The sequence below is a fragment of the Panulirus ornatus genome, chromosome 45 (genome assembly GCF_036320965.1).
Source record: "Panulirus ornatus isolate Po-2019 chromosome 45, ASM3632096v1, whole genome shotgun sequence".
NCBI lineage: Eukaryota > Metazoa > Arthropoda > Malacostraca > Decapoda > Palinuridae > Panulirus > Panulirus ornatus.
Window position 1 is genome coordinate 8,715,320 of NC_092268.1, and position 25,349 is coordinate 8,740,668.

The following is a 25,349-nucleotide window of genomic DNA, read 5'->3' on the forward strand; positions in this document are numbered from 1 at the left end:
TGTGACGTTAATGACTTGGCAAAACCTTGAATTGCCCCAGGTTGTCAGGGTCGCCAAGGTTAGACTCCGTATTTCCCTTAGTCACTGAGCATACAGCGCTTCACGCTGTCAACACTGATTACCATAATGCTCAAAGTGACTCTTTTATTTATATATATATATATAAATGTTATGAAAGTATATATATATATATATATATATATATATATATATATATATATATATATATATATATATATATATATATATATATAATAAAAGAGGCGCACAAAATGTATATGATTATTTTCGTAACAGCGAAAGGATTTCCGCTAATACTTAGCGACCCACACACACACACACACACACACACACACATAACATTCAACTATGAAGGAAAAAACAGACACAATACACAACACTGACAAAGCTACACACCACACAACACACAAATACATTCATACAAAGGAATAATAACGTCCTAATATGACTACAGGTGAAAGGCTTCCCAGGTCATGACCAAATATATTCGATAAACCATCTTTCTATGCATGACAAGGAAAGTCTAATGGTTTCAGGTCAATAAACCAGAAATCACCTATTTTTTGTAACTATATCTGTCGTATGAGTACGTATGGTGGGTTAAATGTCCATTTAGAAAGTGATAAATATAAATTTAGTTTAAATTTACATACCTATATGAGTAGGTATGGTGGTTTAAATGTTTAGAAAGTGATAAATATAAATTTAGTTTAAATTTACATACCTATATGAGTACGTATGGTGTAATGTAGAAGTGATATAATTAGCTTAATTACATACTATAGAGTCTGTTAAATGTCGTTTAGAAAGTGATAAATAAAATCGTTTCTCACACATGCTGTCTCTCTGGTCAAAGAATCAAGACGAATATTATCTATTTCATCTACAGTAACTTAGGCAACCCCCCCAGAGGGAAAGGGGCCCCCCTTTTTTTCTACTGGCGTAGAGAGAGAGAGAGAGAGAGAGAGAGAGGAGAGAGAGAATCATGATCATGGCGCCCTCGCCACGTACCCTGGAGAGAGAGAGAGAGAGAGAGAGAGAGAGAGAGAGTGAGGAGTGGGTGAGTGGGGGGAGCCCCCCTACTCCTATAACAACATCCCCCCTCCCCCCTTCCCCCACCCGGTCAAACCTGCCTCCAGACTTGCTGTTCAACCAACTCATATATTCTCTCTCTCTCTCTCTCTCTCTCTCTCTCTCTCTCTCTCTCTCTCTCTCTCTCTCTCTCTCGGCCGCCCCCCCACCGTCCCACCAGCGAGCGACATATATATATATATATATATATATATATATTTTAATATATATATATATATATATATATATATATTATCCCTGGGGATAGGGGAGCAAGAATACTTCCCATGTATTCCCTGCGTGTCGTAGAAGGCGACTAAAAGGGGAGGGAGCGGGGGGCTGGAAATCCTCCCCTCTCGTTTTTTTTTTTTAATTTTCCAAAAGACGGGACAGAGAATTGGGCCAGGTGAGGGTAGTCCCTCAAGGGCCCAGTCATCAGTTCTTACCGCTACCTCGCTAATGCGGGAAATGGCGAATAGTTTGAAAGTTTTGATATATATATATATATATATATATATATATATATATATATATATATATATATATATCGAATTCGCAACAGTATCAAGTCCTTTTTTTTACTATTTCCATACGACTTTAGTGAAGCCATCAAAACACGATGAACATTAACCTAAGAAATAACTCCAATCATTTCGAATAATTGAAGCGTATAACACAAGAAGCAGAATTCAATTTTTATAAATATATGAAGAAAAGTATTCACTACAAATAGATTATGTCAACTTAAGATGAAGATGTGTCTTGCAACGCACAAGTGGCAATAAATAAAATAGACGCGCGAGCGCGCTCTCTCAAGTTCCGGCGTATCCATTTCTTACGAGCGTGAATCATAATAGAAAACCCTATTTAAACTATGACATAATGGAGTCCAAAGGTGTCTCACTGCCTCAGTTTCCGATGACCGCATAAAATATTCCTTAAACTGCCGTGTGGAGGTAATTACAGTCATTAAAGCGTAGTTCGCCTTGTTACATTGAGAAGGGGTTGCCAATAATGGATTGGTGAAATATACACGTGTTGGCAACTCTGCCACCCGTTCGAGTGTTGTCTAAATATTTTCTCTTTTGATTTTACACGCGTATCTTTCCTTAACCTTCACAACTGTTGATGATAATATTATTGATAATAAAATGTCTAACTTAATCCAATGAATGACTATCATAGCTAGTTAATAAGATAATGAAATAACCTTGAAATAATTTTCAAGGGTATACGAATCTCACTCGAATGCGGAATTCGAAAATGCCAAGAATAACTAATCTATTTAGCTTTGCCTACTGTCATATATTATTTATTTGGCATTACGATAAAGAAAGGTGTTTGGGGATGAGCTGGGGCGGGTGTCTGTAGGAGCGAAGGCAGCAACATTAACTGGGGAAGAGTGAACCATGAAAGCATAGGGCGTGGCCACCATGTTGTCAGAACCAGGATGCATTCACAAAAGTCAAGATATATATATTCTAGGACATGTCTTGAGGGACAGGTCATTGCTCCTTAGGATAGAAAAATAAAAAGAATAATCCAGGTCAATGTTTAGATCCTGATAAGTGAGAGAAAATGATCTAAATAAGGAGGGAAAAGTAGGGCACACAATTCATCTTGGGGTGGGAAAAAATATTTCTTGGTTCTTTTCGTACTGTAATTAAATATATATATATATATATATATATATATATATATATATATATATATTAAATATATATCTTTATATATAATATATAATATATCTATTATTATACGAATATTAAGCATTATCATTTAAATCTTCTAATTCCGTTGTAGTCATTAAACGAGCATTTTCCTTCGCGTCATTAAACCTCGTAATTCGATGTTAACGTCATTATACAAAGAACTTTCTCCTTTCGCTGTGTCTCCCTCTACACCCTATTACGAAACCTGTCCCCATGGCTACCTCCCAGCCCCCAGGCCATTAGAAAGTTGTGGGGTGGTCGTCCAGAGAGGGCAGTGGGCCGGGCCACTACTAGCAGCAGCAAGAGCCCCACCCTACACACAATAGGAAAAAATATATATATATTACACAAGTCCGCCATTAGTAAAAATTTTTCGCGCCTTTGCAACCACGTCCGTATTCGAGTATGAATTAATTATGTAATTAAAATTACATCAATAAATCTATCTGATTTTTAAGATATAGATTTTAGAGTGATGTATTTTTGCCTTTTTTTTTCTATATATGATATATATCTATTTTCTATACTTGAGATTTCCCTTAACTTTCTAAATTGTATTAACGTGAGGGGAAAATTGTGTCATTTGATATCGTCTCTCGCTGCCTTCAGCATAACAAGTATTTCCTGTTTTTTCTTTTTATATATGTATTTTGACTATGCATGAGGGAGCCATGAGAGAAAGTATGGGCAACGGGACACCTGTCACAGAAAACGGGACTCGGGCAACAGGGGTGCATGGCGACCCATGTGTATGAGAGAGAAAATGGGATGGGTTGTGCTAAGATGGCGGGTAAAAAAAAATAGGGCGAATTGGTTGGTTAACTGCGTTTTAAGCCTACCGACTGACTGGGCCATTTAAGGGCTATTCAAAGGTTGAGTAATCAATTACCATAAAGATATATAGTTATTCATTATCATACGTGATCTCTATTTCCCGCGTCAGCGAGGTAGCGCCAGGAAACAGACGAAGAATAGCCCATCCACTGATATATATATATATATATATATATATATATAGTGGAAAGGATCACAATTTTGCGCGTGATCAAGATATTCCTATGAGTCCACGGGGGAAAATGAAACACGAAAAGTTCCCAAGTGCACTTTCGTGTAATAATCACATCATCAGGGGAGACACAAGAGAGGAAGAGAGGAAACTACATATACATGACTTCGTTTTAAACTACATATACATGACTTTAATCATGGACACACAATAAAAAATGCAATAAAATTATGGCCAAGAATAATTCTGACCACATGAACTAGTGTGAAGAAATGGAAATCTTAAAGGGGGACAAGGAACAAAAGAAAAACGATAGAAAATGGGATGACTGAATTTTTTCAAAACAGTGAAATGGAGGGTAAAAATTCTTTTCCTTCCAACTTGGCGGACAAGCAACTGAAAAATAACTGGATAGAAAACGGGATGACTGAATTTTTCCCAAAACAGTGAAATGGAGGGGGAAAAATATTCTTTTCCTTCCAACTTGGCAATATAAAAAAAAAAATTTCCTTAATGCCTTTAATTTCTTCATCTCTTACCAATTTCCCTTCGTCACCTCACGATGTCTTTGAGTTTATTACAGAGACGTGTCCAGTTTCTCTCTCCCAGGTCGTGGAGGTAAACGCGATCATGGAGCCGTGTTCCCTCGTCATGACTGGACGCAAGTCATGTGCTACACATAGGGCATCACATACCCTTTGACCACTTCTGCTTTCCCTCCCCTAGACAGTTTTAGGAAGACATAACTCGCCAACACTAGTTCTTATGCCCTTATCCACATGGGTAAGTTTTATTGGAAACCCCAATCTACCGCCATCAAAGACCCCCCCCCCCCCCCCCCCCAATCCACGCTAAAAGGGTAATTAGGCATTCGACCACACACGAGTTGAAGATATGTAGTTCATGGGTCAATAATCCTAAAGGAAATGGACATATTTGGCTATGTCTACCCAGGAAATGGACATATTTGGCTATGTCTACCAAAGGAAATGGACATATTTGGCTATGTCTACCAAGGAAATGGACATATTTGGCTATGTCTACCAAGGAAATGGACATATTTGGCTATGTCTACCAAGGAAATGGACATATTTGGCTATGTCTACCAAGGAAATGGACATATTTGGCTATGTCTACCAAGGAAATGGACATATTTGGCTATGTCTACCAAGGAATTGGACATATTTGGCTCTGTCTACCAAAGAAATGGACATATTTGGCTATGTCTACCAAGGAAATGGACATATTTGGCTATGTCTACCAAGGAAATGGACATATTTGGCTATGTCTACCAAGGAAATGGACATATTTGACTATGTCTACCAAGGAAATGGACATATTTGGCTATGTCTACCAAGGAAATGGACATATTTGGCTATGTCTACCAAGGAAATGGACATATTTGGCTATGTCTACCATTAGGTAATGACGTTACCCCCCACAAGACGTGGCTACACAGACATAATCAATGGATAGCTTCCATAAATCAATGATTTTATGGAAATTGTTGACGTTTCAAATCTTTCACGGGTCAATATAAACGACCAATGGCCTCTTCTCAACTTAATAACGAAGCCTCATTCCTTCTCCTAACAACCACAAAGCCATTGAGACGCGAACTGATCACGTCCTATACCCAAAGACATTTCCTCTCTCTCTCTCTCTCTCTCTCTCTCTCTCTCTCTCTCTCTCTCTCCCAGTCACTAAGTGGTTCGTAACCTTCCTCCCTTCCTTAACGAGCGAATGGGTCGTTGACCCCCGACCTGTGGCGAACCACCATACAGACCACGGGTTCACACTAAACAACCATTATGTTCGCCTCGTTCACGTATAGCCGAATTAGAAGGTCGACCCCAATCAAAATATATACCCCCAATATCCGGGGGTAGGGGGAACGCACCTCGATCAAATCCCCCTAATATCTGGGGGATATCGGGCCCCCCCATACATGACCCAAGAATATATACCCCAATATCCGGGGGTAGGGGGAACGCACCTCGATCAAATCCCCCTGATATCTGGGGAATATCTAGGCCCCCATACATGACCCAGGTGACTGACGTAATCTCTAGCACCCCAGAGAATACCCCAAATAGACCAGTAGTTTTGTCTACTGTTAGCAAAGTCTGAGTGCATATCTTAAGGGTCGTTCACCTTCGCTGGTTAGGTGAGGTTAGGTGAGGTTAGATTAGGTTAGGTTAGGTTAGGTTAGGCTAGGCTAGGTTAGATTCGATTAGATTAGGTTAGGCTAGGTTAGGTTAGATTAGGATAGGTTAGATTAGGTTAAGTTAGGTTAGGTTAGATTAGGTTAGGTTAGGTTAGGTTAGGTTAGGCTAGGTCAGGTTAGGTTAGGCTAGGTTAGGTTAGGTTAAGTTAATCATTAACATAAACATAAGACAGATCATAACAGACAATCCATTTGTTCCCCTTTAACTCCTTATGGTCACTTTAAGTAAACCCATCTTATGCACAATAGATAAGGGAATGCTCCTAAAAAAAAACCTTTAAATTTAAGACTCCAATATCTCTAACACTGAACACATCTATTTGGTTTCATGCCCTGGCTAACACTATCTACTCTTAAATGATCAATTACCTTAAACATCTAAATTATTTCTTCCTCCCTCCCTTCCTTCCCCTCCTCTTTTCAAAATATTCTACTTCAAAGAATTCCTTTTGGAAAACGAGTTGTTTGGGGCAAACGCATTTTCCCCCCCCCCCATCTCTCGCCCCTTTAGTTAACTAATTCCACAAGGAAATATATAACAGATATTACAGTAATGGGTTGGGGTGAGAGACTATCAGTAAATTTTAGGGAGAATAAAAAGATGTTCTGGAAGGAGGTAAATAGGGTGCGTAAGACAAGGGAGCAAATGGGAACTTCAGTGAAGGGCGTAAATGGGGAGGTGATAACAAGTAGTGGTGATGTGAGAAGGAGATGGAATGAGTATTTTGAAGGTTTGTTGAATGTGTCTGATGACAGAGTGGCAGATATAGGGTGTTTGGGTCGAGGTGGCGTGCAAAGTGAGAGGGTTAGGGAAAATGATTTGGTAAACAGAGAAGAGGTAGTAAAAGCTTTGCGGAAGATGAAAGCCGGCAAGGCAGCAGGTTTGGATGGTATTGCAGTGGAATTTATTAAAAAAAGGGGGTGACTGTATTGTTGACTGGTTGGTAAGGTTATTTAATGTATGTATGACTCATGGTGAGGTGCCTGAGGATTGGCGGAATGCGTGCATAGTGCCATTGTACAAAGGCAAAGGGGATAAGAGTGAGTGCTCAAATTACAGAGGTATAAGTTTGTTGAGTATTCCTGGTAAATTATATGGGAGGGTATTGATTGAGAGGGTGAAGGCATGTACAGAGCATCAGATTGGGGAAGAGCAGTGCGGTTTCAGAAGTGGTAGAGGATGTGTGGATCAGGTGTTTGCTTTGAAGAATGTATGTGAGAAATACTTAGAAAAGCAAATGGATTTGTATGTAGCATTTATGGATCTGGAGAAGGCATATGATAGAGTTGATAGAGATGCTCTGTGGAAGGTATTAAGAATATATGGTGTGGGAGGCAAGTTGTTAGAAGCAGTGAAAAGTTTTTATCGAGGATGTAAGGCATGTGTACGTGTAGGAAGAGAGGAAAGTGATTGGTTCTCAGTGAATGTAGGTTTGCGGCAGGGGTGTGTGATGTCTCCATGGTTGTTTAATTTGTTTATGGATGGTGTTGTTGGGGAGGTAAATGCAAGAGTCTTGGAAAGAGGGGCAAGTATGAAGTCTGTTGGGGATGAGAGAGCTTGGGAAGTGAGTCAGTTGTTGTTCGCTGATGATACAGCGCTGGTGGCGGATTCATGTGAGAAACTGCAGAAGCTGGTGACTGAGTTTGGTAAAGTGTGTGGAAGAAGAAAGTTAAGAGTAAATGTGAATAAGAGCAAGGTTATTAGGTACAGTAGGGTTGAGGGTCAAGTCAATTGGGAGGTGAGTTTGAATGGAGAAAAACTGGAGGAAGTGAAGTGTTTTAGATATCTGGGAGTGGATCTGTCAGCGGATGGAACCATGGAAGCGGAAGTGGATCATAGGGTGGGGGAGGGGGCGAAAATTTTGGGAGCCTTGAAAAATGTGTGGAAGTCGAGAACATTATCCCGGAAAGCAAAAATGGGTATGTTTGAAGGAATAGTAGTTCCAACAATGTTGTATGGTTGCGAGGCGTGGGCTATGGATAGAGTTGTGCGCAGGAGGATGGATGTGCTGGAAATGAGATGTTTGAGGACAATGTGTGGTGTGAGGTGGTTTGATCGAGTAAGTAACGTAAGGGTAAGAGAGATGTGTGGAAATAAAAAGAGCGTGGTTGAGAGAGCAGAAGAGGGTGTTTTGAAATGGTTTGGGCACATGGAGAGAATGAGTGAGGAAAGATTGACCAAGAGGATATATGTGTCGGAGGTGGAGGGAACGAGGAGAAGAGGGAGACCAAATTGGAGGTGGAAAGATGGAGTGAAAAGGATTTTGTGTGATCGGGGCCTGAACATGCAGGAGGGTGAAAGGAGGGCAAGGAATAGAGTGAATTGGAGCGATGTGGTATACAGGGGTTGACGTGCTGTCAGTGGATTGAATCAAGGCATGTGAAGCGTCCGGGGTAAACCAAGGAAAGCTGTGTAGGTATGTATATTTGCGTGTGTGGACGTGTGTATGTACATGTGTATGGGGGGGGTTGGGCCATTTCTTTCGTCTGTTTCCTTGCGCTACCTCGCAAACGCGGGAGACAGCGACAAAGTATAAAAAAAAAAAAAAAAAAAATATATATAATATATAATATATATATATATATATATATAGTTTTTATCGAGGATGTAAGGCATGTGTACGTGTAGGAAGAGAGGAAAGTGATTGGTTCTCAGTGAATGTAGGTTTGCGGCAGGGGTGTGTGATGTCTCCATGGTTGTTTAATTTGTTTATGGATGGGGTTGTAAAGGAGGTAAATGCAAGAGTCCTGGAAAGAGGGGCAAGTATGAAGTCTGTTGGGGATGAGAGAGCTTGGGAAGTGAGTCAATTGTTGTTCGCTGATGATACAGCGCTGGTGGCTGATTCATGTGAGAAACTGCAGAAGCTGGTGACTGAGTTTGGTAAAGTGTGTGGAAGAAGAAAGTTGAGAGTAAATGTGAATAAGAGCAAGGTTATTAGGTACAGTAGGGGTGAGGGTCAAGTCAATTGGGAGGTGAGTTTGAATGGAGAAAAACTGGAGGAAGTGAAGTGTTTTAGATATCTGGGAGTGGATCTGTCAGCGGATGGAACCATGGAAGCGGAAGTGGATCATAGGGTGGGGAGGGGGCGAAAATTTTGGGAGCCTTGAAAAATGTGTGGAAGTCGAGAACATTATCTCGGAAAGCAAAAATGGGTATGTTTGAGGGAATAGTGGTTCCAACAATGCTGTATGGTTGCGAGGCGTGGGCTATGGATAGAGTTGTGCGCAGGAGGATGGATGTGCTGGAAATGAGATGTTTGAGGACAATGTGTGGTGTGAGGTGGTTTGATCGAGTAAGTAACGTAAGGGTAAGAGAGATGTGTGGAAATAAAAAGAGCGTGGTCGAGAGAGCAGAAGAGGGTGTTTTGAAATGGTTTGGGCACATGGAGAGAATGAGTGAGGAGAGATTGACCAAGAGGATATATGTGTCGGAGGTGGAGGGAACGAGGAGAAGAGGGAGACCAAATTGGAGGTGGAAAGATGGAGTGAAAAAGATTTTGTGTGATCGGGGCCTGAACATGCAGGAGGGTGAAAGGAGGGCAAGAAATAGAGTGAATTGGAGTCATGTGGTATACAGGGGTTGACGTGCTGTCAGTGGATTGAAGCAAGGCATGTGAAGCGTCTGGGGTAAACCATGGAAAGCTGTGTAGGTATGTATATTTGCGTGTCTGGACGTGTGTATGTACATGTGTATGGGGGGGGGGGGGGGGGTTGGGCCATTTCTTTCGTCTGTTTCCTTGCGCTACCTCGCAAACGCGGGAGACAGCGACAAAGTATAAAAAAAAAAAAAAAAAAAAAAATATATATATATATATATATATATATATATATATATATATATATATATATATATATATATATATATATTCCTATGAGTCCGCGGGGGAAAATGAAACACGATAAGTTGCCAAGTGCACTTTCGTGTCATAATCACATCAGGGGAGACACAAGAGAGAAATATAACAGTCAGTTGATATACAACGAAGAGACGAAGCTAGGACGCCATCAGGTAAACATGCGATTGTCCAAGACATATATATATATATATATATATATATATATATATATATATATATAGCTGTTTTTGCCTAGCACCTAGAGTGTTCTATAGCCAAAGCTATTCGTCATATATACATGACACCTGTCATATGCCAGCCACCTGGCGAAGGTGTTCACATTATCTTAAAGAGCAAAAAAAACAAACACACACCAGTGTGTCATATGGACACAGGACGTGCCAGGCAACCAGCTGGCCACACCTGTGTCATATGACACCTGTCGGCAAAATTGTGTCACGTGGCTCTAAAACCTACCCCTCCCCCCAAACACGTGACAGGTGTCACATTGGACCATACTGGCTCTGGACCATGCTTGGGGGGAGGGGGGGGTAAGTGTGGTACACCCAGCCTGGACGGTACACTGTACCATCCCTCCATTCAATAGATAGTAAACTAGGCCCTAAATCCATTAAATAGATAGTAAACTAGGCCCTAAATCCATTAAATAGATAGTAAACTAGGCACTAAATACATTAAATAGATAGTAAACTAGGCACTAAATACATTAAATAGATAGTAAACTAGGCACTAAATACATTAAATAGATAGTAAACTAGGCACTAAATACATTAAATAGATAGTAAACTAGGCACTAAATACATTAAATAGTAAACTAGGCCCTAAATCCATTAAATAGATGGTAAACTAGGCACTAAATACATTAAATAGATAGTAAACTAGGCCCTAAATCCATTAAATAGATAGTAAACTAGGCACTAAATACATTAAATAGATAGTAAACTAGGCCCTAAATCCATTAAATAGATGGTAAACTAGGCACTAAATACATTAAATAGATAGTAAACTAGGCCCTAAATCCATTAAATAGATAGTAAACTAGGCACTAAATACATTAAATAGATAGTAAACTAGGCACTAAATACATTAAATAGATAGTAAACTAGGCACTAAATACATTAAATAGATAGTAAACTAGGCACTAAATACATTAAATAGATAGTAATTAAGTTGATAATTACACACTACATTAAACGTAACAATATTTTCAGTCATTATTCCCCTATAATTCTACGGGACAGTAGGGGGTCCAAGACCTAAAATTTTAGGTAAGGGTCGACCGGCTACCTAAAAAACCCAACTAGGGTTGCCAACGTCTCCATTTACCTGGTTGGGGGGGGGGGAAGAAATCTCAAGTCACATTTCTGCTCAAAAAAAACCAATTCAAATCACAAAGTTTCTACCAAAAGTAGTCACACTCACCCTTCCTTATATGTAGGTTCGGATCACTTAATAAACTCTCCTCCAGGCTCGTTAATACGAGTAATATATACGAATCCTCGAATTGGAGTTGCCGGGCATTGGGAGATGGGGAGGGGGGCAACATACGGACAGAGGGGGAGGAGCGCGCGCCGGGCGTCCGTACCCTACCGCACTTGGGATGACACTGGCGGTTGTGGGTCACACACTTGCCTCTAGTCTACCCGCCGGACGCCTGAGGCTCGCGCGCTAGATTTCTAATATAAACATCGCCTTAAACATGTCTAATTTGCATTGTACTATGATAAGAGTAAACATTTCGGGTATATTAACCTCTTGCCAACATTAGAGACGAGTTAGACATGGTTCTTAGAGAAAGGTGGTGATATAGGAGCCAGTCAAACCAGTTAAAAGAGTGTTTATAAACAACATTCATTGCCCAGGTTGGCTAGAAATTCGTATTTTCTTTTTTTTTTTCTTAGATAATTCCCTCTAAATACTGAATTCTGAGCAAAAACTCTAATATAATGAGAAACTTGAAAACACTGGTCAATAAAAGTATACTTGTGTCGTGGTTATACCTTTCAAAGCCAGTCAAACCAGTTAAAAGAGTGTTTATAAACAACATTCATTGCCCAGGTTGGCTAGAAATTCGTATTTTCTTTTTTTTTCTTAGATAATTCCCTCTAAATACTGAATTCTGAGCAAAAACTCTAATATAATGAGAAACTTGAAAACACTGGTCAATAAAAGTATACTTGTGTCGTGGTTATACCTTTCAAAGCCAGTCAAACCAGTTAAAAGAGTGTTTATAAACAACATTCATTGCCCAGGTTGGCTAGAAATTCGTATTTTCTTTTTTTTTCTTAGATAATTCCCTCTAAATACTGAATTCTGGGCAAAAACTCTAATATAATGAGAAACTTGAAAACACTGGCCAATAAAAGTATACTTGTGTCGTGGTTATACGCGGAAAAGTTTAAAAAAATAAATATATTACCATTTTACGCAAACACGAATTCCTCAAACGCTGCTTCCCCCAGAGATGTTCAACCCCCAGAGATTCCAGACTGCCAGGGAGCCAATCAGTGCCCACGTCCAGACTACGTCACTTTTTCCCCCTCACTTATGGACCTAAATTATTTGGGTTGAACCCTGCCACTCCTCCCAGCTGTGAAAATATGAGTAAAACTCATAAAGTTGTACCATACTATCTCTGGGGGTTGCTCAAGGCGGGTTCTGTGGTCGTCTACCCCCATACTCTGGGGAGTGTGTTTACACCTACGTCATCTGGGCTTACGAAAAAGTGCGTTTTAGACAACAGACTTTTTTTATATTCTCTAAATTCAATATAATTTTACACTTAAATATTTCTTCATAATTTCTTCATTTTTTTTTCAGAATCGCAGACGATCCTAAGTCTCCGTGGCGAGGTGGTTAGCCAGTGGGTACGGGTTCGAATCCTCGGACTGTCATTCGGCCCACAGGTGTTCCCAGGTGTTCATCTTTTCCACAAGCCAGTAAACAAAGAGTTCCCAGAGAAGGTCAACAAAGCTGGTTCTTCACCAGAGAAGAGAGAAGAACAAGGAGTGACCTGATCACAGCCACTATACCCGTTAGAAAATGGGTATACGTTGCCAAGACAGAACGAATGACGTCACAACTCGTACCGTCATAATCAAATTCGCGCTGCGTTTAAGTTCGCGTTTATTCTTGGAAAAAATAGTTTAAATAAATATATAAACGCGAATTATACATTAATTACCTATAATTATGTCGTTCGCGGTCGTTAAGCGTTTCATGATAGTAATTAGATGTAAACTATGGCTTAATATGACTAATTGAAGAATTAGAAGGTAAAAGTTCTTCTCGTTTTCTATTGTTTGAAATAAGGGACCGTGAACCCTCCGCGGCTCAGCGCATCATAGAAAATGAAAAGTTGAGGTGAGTTTTCAGGACAGACTTGTGTATATTATTTTCTTTTGATTACTTAAGTTATATTTCTTTTTCTTTTTTTGTATGGTTGCCCACAACCCTGGGCGGTCGAGACAGTGTTGCCAATCCTAATTTTTCTGGTAGATGGGAACCCCCTGAGAGGGAAAAAAGGGGGGGAGGGGGTATTACTGATAGTGGGGATGTAAGGGGGGGGGGGTAATTAAGACCTAACTACTTGTATCAAATAACATCTCTAATTCTGTGTTCATTAATGATCCAATTGGCCTGAGTAAACCAAGTAAGATATTGATCGTTAGTGTGTCGTTAATGAAACAAATAAATAAACAAACAAACAAACAACAATAATAAATATTTACATAATTCAAATCATTTCTCTCCATGCAGGAAGGAGTCGGGCAATGGTCAGCAATGCTCAAATAAACTTGCGTTGGGGGGGCGTTGTTGTTGTTGGGGGGGTCCACCCACTGTGTCTGGGGGGCCCCCCAAACACACCTTACTAACCCAGCTACGTAGTGGAGCGCAGCCATCAATCATTTTGTTAGGTTTCTATGTAATGATGAAGACAAGATATTACTCCCTCTCTCGGGCTCCCAGCTCCTCCTCTCTCGGGCTCCCAGCTCCTCCTCTCTCGGGCTCCCAGCTCCTCCTCTCTCGGGCTCCCAGCTCCTCCTCTCTCGGGCTCCCAGCTCCTCTCTCTCGGGCTCCCAGCTCCTCTCTCTCGGGCTCCCAGCTCCTCCTCTCTCGGGCTCCCAGCTCCTCTCTCTCGGGCTCCCAGCTCCTCCTCTCTCGGGCTCCCAGCTCCCTCTCGGGCTCCCAGCTCCCTCTCTGGCTCCCAGCTCCTCTCTCTCGGGCTCCCAGCTCCCTCTCTCGGGCTCCCAGCTCCCTCTCTGGCTCCCAGCTCCCTCTCTGGCTCCCAGCTCCTCCTCTCTCGGGCTCCCAGCTCCTCCTCTCTCGGGCTCCCAGCTCCCTCTCTCGGGCTCCCAGCTCCTCTCTCTCGGGCTCCCAGCTCCCTCTCTGGCTCCCGGCTCCCTCTCTCGGGCTCCCAGCTCCCTCTCTGGCTCCCAGCTCCTCCTCTCTCGGGCTCCCAGCTCCTCCTCTCTCGGGCTCCCAGCTCCCTCTCTCGGGCTCCCAGCTCCTCTCTCTCGGGCTCCCAGCTCCCTCTCTGGCTCCCAGCTCCCTCTCTCGGGCTCCCAGCTCCCTCTCTGGCTCCCAGCTCAAACAATTATATTACTCCCTCTCTCGGGCTCCCAGCTCCTCCTCTCTCGGGCTCCCAGCTCCCTCTCTCGGGCTCCCAGCTCCCTCTCGGGCTCCCAGCTCCCTCTCTCGGGCTCCCAGCTCCCTCTCTCGGGCTCCCAGCTCCTCCTCTCTCGGGCTCCCAGCTCCCTCTCGGGTTCCCAGCTCCCTCTCTCGGGCTCCCAGCTCCCTCTCTGGCTCCCAGCTCCCTCTCTCGGGCTCCCAGCTCCCTCTCTCGGGCTCCCAGCTCCCTCTCTGGCTCCCAGCTCCCTCTCTCGGGCTCCCAGCTCCCTCTCTGGCTCCCAGCTCAAACAATTATATTACTGCCTCTCGGGCTCCCAGCTCCCTCTCGGGCTCCCAGCCCCCTCTCTGGCTCCAAGCTTCCTCTCGGGCTCCCAGCTCCCTCTCTCGGGCTCCCAGCTCCCTCTCGGGCTCCCAGCTCCCCCTCTCGGACTCCTAGCTCCCTCTCTCTGGCTCCTAGCTCCCTGTCGGGCTCCCAGCTCCCCCTCTCGGACTCCTAGCTCCCTCTCTCTGGCTCCCGGCTCCCTCTTTGGGGGTTCCCAGCTAACTCTTTGGTTCCTAGCTCCCTCTCTCGGGCTCCCAGCTCCCTCTCCTGACGGAGGCGCTGCCGAGGGTGGAGTTGTCGTCCTGCAGTGCAGGGCAGGAGGCCTCGCCCCGCTGGCGGGCGTGTGGTCAACCCTGCCCCCGCGTATCCCTGGTTTACTTTCTATACTAACCTATAACTCCTGGTTTACTTTCTATAATAACCTATAACTCCTGGTTTACTTTCTATAATAACCTATAACTCCTGGTTTACTTTCTATAATAACCTATAACTCCTGGTTTACTTTCTATACTAACCTATAACTCCTGGTTTACTTTCTATAATAACCTATAACTCCTGGTTTACTTTCTATACTAACCTATAACTCCTGGTTTACTTTCTATAATAACCTATAACTCACATATTACCTCCATCTAAGATATGAGCGCGCCTCTGTCTACAATATCGCCTCTCCCTCCAGGGTCTTGGGTTCGAACGGGGGATCTGGGTATGTGCTCATCACATCGGAGCCGCTCCGCTCATGGGCGCCGCTGCTGACGTGGCAAGGGCCGGCGTCAGCAGTCAGCTCGGAAAGCCACCTTACTCAGCTGCGTAACTCAGCGCATTTCGCTCCCATGCCCACAGTTCCTGCTGGCTGTTGTGACCTGACCACGAACCCCCCCCCCCCCCACACACACACCCACACTGACGCTCCAATACGTAGCAGAAGACTGACAACGCCTTGATCTACGGGGGGAGGAGGGGGGCTGAGGTCAAACCACGTGACCTAAGCTGACCTTAGAATGTCTTCCATGTATATCCATTGCTGGCCTTCATCATGTAGCTCTCTCCCTTTCCATAGTCCCATCTACTCAGTCTTGACCCTTCAAGTATCTCCTCATCCATCGGACCCTTCAACGTTCCCTCTGAATCCAGACTTCAGTCCATCGACCTTCAAGTCTCCATCTGACCTTCAAGTCCCATCTGGACCCTTCAAGTCTCCATCTGGCCCTCAGCCTCTGACCTTCAAGTCTCCATCTGGACCCTTCAAGTCTCCATCTGGACCCTTCAAGTCTCCATCTGGGCCCTTCAAGTCTCCATCTGGACCCTTCAAGTCCCCATCTGGACCCTTCAAGTCCCCATCTGGACCCTTCAAGTCTCCATCTGGACCCTTCGAGTCCCATCTGGACCCTTCATGTCCCCATCTGGACCCTTCATGTCTCCATCTGGACCCTTCAAGTCTCCATCTGGACCCTTCATGTCCCCATCTGGACCCTTCATGTCCCCATCTGGACCCTTCATGTCCCCATCTGGGCCCTTCAAGTCTCCATCTGGACCCTTCAAGTCCCCATCTGGACCCTTCATGTCCCCATCTGGACCCTTCATGTCTCCATCTGGGCCCTTCAAGTCTCCATCTGGACCCTTCAAGTCCCCATCTGGACCCTTCATGTCCCCATCAGGACCCTTCAAGTCTCCATCTGGGCCCTTCAAGTCCCCATCTGGACCCTTCAAGTCTCCATCTGGGCCCTTCAAGTCTCCTTCTGGACCCTTCAAGTCACCATCTGGGCCCTTCAAGTCTCCTTCTGGACCCTTCAAGTCCCCATCTGGGCCCTTCAAGTCCCCATCTGGACCCTTCAAGTCTCCATCTGGACCCTTCAAGTCTCCATCTGGATCCTTCATGTCTCCATCTGGGCCCTTCAAGCCCTTCAAGTGTTGGCTAAGAGGACGTGAGGAGATGGAGTGGTTCTTGTCTGTCTTGCCCCCTTTTGGACACAAGTCCAGACACCAGTGATGTTGGCCAGCAGCGGCGCCCTCCTTCTTCTCCTTCTCTCGTCCTCGAGGACGACCCTGCTCGTCCTCGAGGCCAGGCACTCGAAGGAGGAAAAGCTATTGAAGAAAAAATATTTCTCATCGCCCGCGTCGCGCCCACTCTACCATCTCTACGAGTGAAATGCGCTATATAGACTCTACAATGTTGTCTGGCTTCTGTCATTTCATCTAGTGTCATAGAGTATTGTAACTTGTTATAGAAGTGTCTAACCACTTTGTCGCTTGTTTATCGACGTTAAATCGCCTGGTTTGGAAATCTTATATTCCTGGAATGTTAAAATTTCAATGTTAACGTAATTGACTTTTAAGATAATGTTATCTTGTGTTGTGCAACGTAACAAAGTTAACATTCTTGCTAAGACAAGGATAAGTAATAGTATTTGAAATCTTTCTTTCTTTCATACTATTCGCCATTTCCCGCATTAGCGAGGTAGCGTTAAGAACAGAGGACTGGGCCTTAGAGGGAATATCCTCACCTGGCCCCCTTCTCTGTTCCGTCTTTTGGAAAATTAAAAAAAAAAAAAAAACGAGAGGGGAGGATTTCCAGCCCCCTGCTCCCTCCCCTTTTAGTCGCTTTCTACGACACGCAGGGAATACGTGGGAAGTATTTGAAATATATATATATATATATATATATATATTATATATATATAATATATATTATTATCCCTGGGGATAGGGGAGAAAGAATATATATATATATTATATATATATATATATTATATATATATATATATATATATATATTCCTATGAGTCCACGGGGAAAATAAAACACGAAAAGTTCCCAAGTGCACTTTCGTGTAATAATCACATCATCAGGGGAGACACAAGAGAGAAATACAAGTCAGTTGATGTACATCGAAGAGACGAAGCTACGACGCCATTTGGTAAACATGTGATTGTCCAATATATATATATATATATATATATATATATATATATATATATTTTTTTTTTTTTTTTTTTTTTTTTTTTTTTTTTATACCTCGTCGCTGTCTCCCGCGTTTGCGAGGTTGCGCAAGGAAACAGACGAAAGAAATGGCCCAACCCCCCCCCCCATACACATGTACATACATACGTCCACACACGCAAATATACATACCTACACAGCTTTCCATGGTTTACCCCGGACGCTTCACATGCCTTGATTCAATCCACTGACAGCACGTCAACCCCTGTATACCACATCGCTCCAATTCACTCTATTCCTTGCCCTCCTTTCACCCTCCTGCATGTTCAGGCCTCGATCACACAAAATCCTTTTCACTCCATCTTTCCACCTCCAATTTGGTCTCCCTCTTCTCCTCGTTCCCTCCACCTCCGACACATATATCCTCTTGGTCAATCTTTCCTCACTCATTCTCTCCATGTGCCCAAACCACTTCAAAACACCCTCTTCTGCTCTCTCAACCACGCTCTTTTTATTTCCACACACTCTCTTACCCTTACGTTACTTACTCGATCAAACCACCTCACACCACACATTGTCCTCAAACATCTCATTTCCAGCACATCCATCCTCCTGCGCACAACTCTATCCATAGCCCACGCCTCGCAACCATACAACATTGTTGGAACCACTATTCCTTCAAACATACCCATTTTTGCTTTCCGGGATAATGTTCTCGACTTCCACACATTTTTCAAGGCTCCCAAAATTTTTGCCCCCTCCCCCACCCTATGATCCACTTCCGCTTCCATGGTTCCATCCGCTGACAGATCCACTCCCAGATATCTAAAACACTTCACTTCCTCCAGTTTTTCTCCATTCAAACTCACCTCCCAATTGACTTGATCCTCAACCCTACTGTACCTAATAACCTTGCTCTTATTCACATTTACTCTTAACTTTCTTCTTCCACACACTTTACCAAACTCCGTCACCAGCTTCTGCAGTTTCTCACATGAATCCGCCACCAGCGCTGTATCATCAGCGAACAACAACTGACTCACTTCCCAAGCTCTCTCATCCCCAACAGACTTCATACTTGCCCCTCTTTCCAAGACTCTTGCATTTACCTCCCTAACAACCCCATCCATAAACAAATTAAACAACCATGGAGACATCACACACCCCTGCCGCAAACCTACATTCACTGAGAACCAATCACTTTCCTCTCTTCCTACACGTACACATGCCTTACATCCTCGATAAAAACTTTTCACTGCTTCTAACAACTTGCCTCCCACACCATATATTCTTAATACCTTCCACAGAGCATCTCTATCAACTCTATCATATGCCTTCTCCAGATCCATAAATACTACATACAAATCCATTTGCTTTTCTAAGTATTTCTCACATACATTCTTCAAAGCAAACACCTGATCCACACATCCTCTACCACTTCTGAAACCACACTGCTCTTCCCCAATCTGATGCTCTGTACATGCCTTCACCCTCTCAATCAATACCCTCCCATATAATTTACCAGGAATACTCAACAAACTTATACCTCTGTAATTTGAGCACTCACTCTTATCCCCTTTGCCTTTGTACAATGGCACTATGCACGCATTCCGCCAATCCTCAGGCACCTCACCATGAGTCATACATACATTAAATAACCTTACCAACCAGTCAACAATACAGTCACCCCCTTTTTTTTATAAATTCCACTGCAATACCATCCAAACCTGCTGCCTTGCCGGCTTTCATCTTCCGCAAAGCTTTTACTACCTCTTCTCTGTTTACCAAATCATTTTCCCTAACCCTCGCACTTTGCACATATATATATATATATATATATATATATATATATATATATATATATATATATATATATATGTCATTGGCGACCTCGCTAGAATAAGTATAGAGTTCGTAACAATATATTGGCTTTGAACTAACATACAAGTGACCCTAATTACCCTTCAGTCCCCCTCAAAAATATAAATAAACAGAAGACATTGATTCCAGTCAAAAAAAAAATTATTTAAGGGTTTGCCATTTTAAATTCCCCCCAGTCCAATAGAAATTGCTAATTCCCTCCCCCCATTACGAAATGAGGGTGCACCCCTAATTAGTACAACTACCTTGTGGCAATTTGCTAACAGACGACATAATTAACAATTTACATAGATCGTACACACAGACACACACACACACACACACACATATGGTGTCAGTTCAAACCCACACAACTTGAAAGTTACTATCACATGTTATGGAACTCCTATCCATTAATAAAGCCTTTTAACGTCATAATTACCTTATTTACGGTCCCCAACGACTGTCCTGCGTGTAAATGGATGCCCGGAAGATCCATCCATGTATCCATAGTTGGTTGTAAATGACAAAGAGCCAAAATCACAGATGAAATTGTTTACAATTACTTCCTGGGCCTTTTGTTTCGTACGTCAGGCAGGGAAGCGTTCGTTCATCTACAGGCTTTTCAAATAAGCCAATATGGCTTAATATAAGTTATTTTATCACCGTTTTGTTGTTTGTTGATATAATATTCCCTAATTAATTTTGAAAGGAATACTACTTTAATCGAATTGTGTAATATCAACTCGATCAAAGTAAATCGTCGAAACGAGAGATGGTGTGAAATATTTATCAATCTGTGGGAGTCAGACGATGAGACATGGAATTTCTATCTTATAGATAGAATTATTTATAGATATATAGCATTTTCATTATGATAATTCCCGGGAATTATTTCATTTCATAACGTCATAAATTCTCATGAACTGGTGTACGATAACTTGTCCATAGGCAGCACTTGTTTTCAGCCATCGGCAGTGTTACCAACTGTAGTGGCCAGTCCCTAACCCTGGCGAGTCTTGTCTTATTTTCAAAGGCGTTGGGACGTAGGAACGCCCAGGCACAATTCTTATATAATAAAAACCTAGGAAATCTTGTACATTAATTGATAATTAATTTATTTGTCTGTCAGAGAATAGTAAATAAAGAAATTAGGTGTACTTATTCAATTATAAAGTCCCTCCTTAGGACTCCACAAAGTAGCCATCTCTTTGAAGCATACTTTCAAGGTCTTAAAGAAACTACCTGATAAAAAAATACTTTGAAAAATGATACATAGAAACTAGCTATTGTTTCAAGAGGTGTGTTTGCAGAATATAACATTTCTGTGAACATAATAGATTATTTAGTTTAAGCTTTGAAATTAGGTCTCCCTGGTTCACATATTGTCAATGGTGTAAAACTACACAGACCCCAAATGTTCAAAATATTATGAAAAATATTAATAGCAGAGGCAGATAAAAAGAAAATTGATAGCAATTTTGAGAAATGATAAGTTTTTTTTCCATTGTAGCAGATAAGGATACAGATATTATAGATCATAGCCTGTGTTAGGTATTTCTGGGATGAAAGTAAAGGTATATTTAAACTCATCTTTTAGCAAGTATTTTTACCAATATAAGGAGAATCACAGATGAAACTGTATTTTGTACAGAAAGAAACACCTTTAAGTCTTATTATTATTGCTATGGCAGCAGACAATGTGTTTGTTGTGATGAATAATATTCATAAGACAAATTTATAAGTGGAAATAGATAAGTGATTCCTTGCATTAAGGTTTATATGTCTTTCTCTCCATATTACTGTAAGTAAAACTTCAATTAATATACCCAGAAATGTGGAGGATTTGGTTCATGACATTACAACAGGATGTGATAATCAAATAAATGAATTATCTCAGATTAAAAGACAGCTTGATAACTATTGTACAAGATGAGAGTAGGCAAATGACAAAGAATGTTATGTAAGACTTTCATGCCATCAGAATTTGTGGATAATCTATCAAAGATTAAACTTGATAATTTGTATCATTATCTTCCTTGTGAGCAAATTAGTTTGAGAAGTGAAATTGAGTCAATCTTTATCTTCTGTTAATGATGGAAAATATAAGAATTATAGGATGACATGATGTCTCTCCTGTTGTCTTTTTGATTAAGGGAATGAATTTCATATATACACAAACATTGCATTGGATTTTGATGCTAGGTAAACTCTACCAAAGGGAGATGATTTAATGATGAAATATGAACATCTACCACAATCTCAGAATGAGGAAAAATCTACCAAAGGTAGATGATTTAATGATAAAATATGGACATCCACCACAATTTCAGAATAAAGGAAACTCTACCAAAGGTAGATGATTTAATGATAAAATATGGACATCTACCACAACATCAGAATGAGGAAAACTCTACCAAAGGTAGATTATTTGATGTTAAGATATGGACATCTACCACAATCTCAGTGATATTAGGTTGATAGAGTGGAAGGGTTTGCCAGCCTATTTCACTACTGATGAAGGTAATAATAATTTCCTTCTTAAGAAAAGCTATGTAGAACATTTCTTATAGTTTTTTCCAATGTCAAGGATTTATTTCAGCCTTTCTTGCAAAGCTTATACTAACTTTGCCCCATTCTAATATAGAAATTAGGAGGTTTTGTATCATCCAAAGAACCACTTAAGCAATTAAACAAATTATCAACTTACCTACATTGAAAACAAGCAGTGTAAACTCTTTTTTCCCTAAACTATTTTCCTATTCTTATTTTCTAAGAGGAATTCAGAAAAAATTTAGATGTATATTGAGACAATGATATACTTTTCTCTAGGATGAAATAAAATGCCATTGTGTCATAATTAGGCTATCCTTTCTCCATAAAGTTTATTAGTCGCTTTATAAGAAACCTAATCTATGCCATTTGGGTTGAGAAATAAGTTAGAACCACTTAGGGACATTGGTGCCCCAAGTGGGACTTTGTGCATTGGGACCTGCTGGGACTTAAGTAGCATTTTGGGAGGCTAGGGTGGCTATCCTTTCTCCATAAAGCTTGTGTATCACTTCATAAGAAACCTAATCTATGCCATTTGGGTTAAGAAATAAGTTAGGATCACTTAGGGACATGGGTGCCCTATATGGGACTTTGTGCATCCCACCCTGGGACCCGCTGGGACTTGGGTCGCATTTCGTGGAGGTAAGGTGGGATGTCCGCGTTGGCAACAGTGGTGTATGGTGGCCAAGTGGTGCGTCAGGCCCGAGGTGTGGAGGCGCCTCGCTATTTGGGTCTATTAAGCCGCGTTCTCTCCCCTGATCCGCCGCCAGGATGGGCGCAGACCATCGGTAAGACCTCGGGTCGTGGCCGGAAACCTACGGCAGGCCCGGAAACCCCTTCGCCCGTCCGCTGTGGTGTTAATAACGACGGAGGCGGAGGAGGAGGGGGTGGTTGTGTGTTGTGGGGGGTTCGGGTGGTGGTTCGGTCTTCACGTTGAAGGGGGGAGACGAGGTTGTTAAGGGGGGGTGGGGGGAGGGGGGAGACGTTTGTTGACCTCCGTCCAGTCTTGGGGGGGGAGGGGGTGTCCTCCTCCTCCCCCAAGCCATGTGCCACCCCAGCAGGAGCGCGGCGCCCTTGTGCAACCCCCAGAGAGAGAGGGACAGACCCCCCTCCAAAGGAAGGCCCCCCCTAAAGCAGAGGGCCCATGTAGGGGGGGAGGCGCCCCCCTCCACGTCCTTTGCGAATTGTCTATCGATTCCGGAAGCGTAAGGCTAATGGGTTGTAGGTGGGTGTAAAGGAGTTGTAGGTGGGTGTAAGTGGGGGCGAGAGCAATGGCAGTGGGTGTAGATGGGTCAGGTTTCGACCTTGTTGAAGGTGGGGGTTTCTTTTTCTGTAACATTGTGGCCCATGTAGGGCAATTAGACTGTCTTAATTGGGCAAGGTGGGTTGTAGGTGGGTTTAAAAGGAGTTGTAGGTGGGTGTAAGTGGTGGCGAGAGCAATGCCAGTGGTTGTAGATGGGGTCAGGTTTCGACCCTGTTGTACGTGGGGTTTCTTTTTCTGTGACATTGTGACCATGTAGGCTTTGATGTCCTATTGGCAAGGGTGTGGGTAGTAGTGCGCGAGGAATGCATGGTAAGGAGGTTTAGTGTACGTGGTTCTTTCTGAATGTGCATGTAGGCAATAGACTGCCATGAAGGTGGGTTGTAGGTGGGTGTAGGTAGGTGGCGAGAGCAATGCCAGTGGGTGTAGATGGGTCAGGTTTCGACCCTCCCTTAGGTGGGTTTTCTTTTTTTCATTTTCGTATGTCTGACGATGTAAACTAACCAAAATAAATGATTTATGTCGAGGTAAATCATTTATTAATAAACTGGGTTGACGAGAGAAGAGGGTAGTTAGCGCGTAATGGGTAGTTGGAGTGGACGGGTCATTAGGGGTGGTAATTACAGGTGTGTGAACTTCACCTTGGTAGATGTGACCTTGATAATTAATTAGGCTCTTAATTACAGGTGTGGCTTGTCCTTTCCTGTATATATATATATATATATATAATATATATATATATATATATATATATATATATATATATATATATATAATCAGTGGAAATTGAAGGTTATTGTCTAATCCTGCTATACAAACATATATAGATAGATAGATAGATATATAGACATTATAACTCGATATAAACTCTAATGATAATAATGATACGTATAATTATATAAATTACGACGTCTGGCGTCGGTAATAAATTCCATTTATCGCGTCACTTGGATAAAAGACTTATTTATCCAATTACAAAGATAAATAACTCATTTATTCCCCCCCCCCCCTTAGTGCCGGCTGCACGTGGGTTGGTCCTGGTAATTATTGATTATATTTAATCGATAAAGAATTCACCGCGTTCCATAATGTGATAATGCATCGAGGTGTTCATTTATTCCCTCATTTATCCAAGTGGGGAAGTCTCTATTTCCCCCCATATATTTCCCTTTATCGTGGGAAGGGATAAATTCGTTATTACAATTATCGAATTAAGAATCCTGCAGGTAAATGGTGTGTCATTTATGTTAATTATTTCAGTGGGTTGTATGTGTGCATAAATGGCGACCATTGAAACTCCCTCTCTCTCATTTATCGGCAATATTATCATTATTTATATTTATCATTATTGTTATTATTGATTATTATTATTATAGTTGTAGTAAATTGAATAGTTTATGAAATAACTTGTTGAACAATAAGTGACATTGAATTTTCCTTCCGTTATTTATTATTATTATTTTTATTATTTATTATTATTATTATCATTATTATTATTATGATTATTATTATTGCCGGACAATAAATGACCTTGAATTTTACCTCCGTTTATTATTAATTATTATTATTATTATATTTATTATTATTATTATTATCATTATTGTTATTACCTAACGATAAATGACCTTGAATTTTACCTCCGTTATTTATTAATTATTATTACCTAACAATAAGTGACCTTGAATTTAATCCCCGTTATTTAGATGATGATGATAATAATAATAATAATAATAATAATAATAATAATAATAATAATAATGACACTTTTAAAGTTGATGGTTATATACGAGGCCACTTTTTTTTTAAAGGCCTTTGTGGCAACGGGCGTTTAACATAGCAACAGTTGGCCAGGTTGGGATAATGACCCTTAGTCAAGCCTAGCCTGGC

At 41.8% G+C, this 25,349-nt stretch overlaps 2 protein-coding genes across 3 annotated transcripts in view; one reads left to right on the forward strand and one right to left on the reverse strand.

Annotated features, from left to right (window-relative positions):
* Window positions 1-20,211, reverse strand: part of LOC139762928 (uncharacterized) — a 32,106-nt gene extending 11,895 nt beyond the window's left edge. Inside the window, exon 1 of one of the 2 annotated variants that reach the window (XM_071688200.1) lies at window positions 20,091-20,211. The gene's annotated coding sequence lies outside the window, so the exon portion shown is untranslated. Of the gene's footprint in view, window positions 1-11,316; window positions 11,476-20,090 lie in introns of those variants that run through there. The other variant, XM_071688199.1, reaches the window with a different exon arrangement.
* Window positions 20,212-22,873: 2,662 nt separating this feature from the next.
* The window catches only part of LOC139762930 (uncharacterized), a 75,721-nt gene continuing 73,245 nt past the window's right edge, over window positions 22,874-25,349 (forward strand). Inside the window, exon 1 of the mRNA XM_071688202.1 lies at window positions 22,874-22,989. The gene's annotated coding sequence lies outside the window, so the exon portion shown is untranslated. The remainder of the gene's footprint in view (window positions 22,990-25,349) is intronic.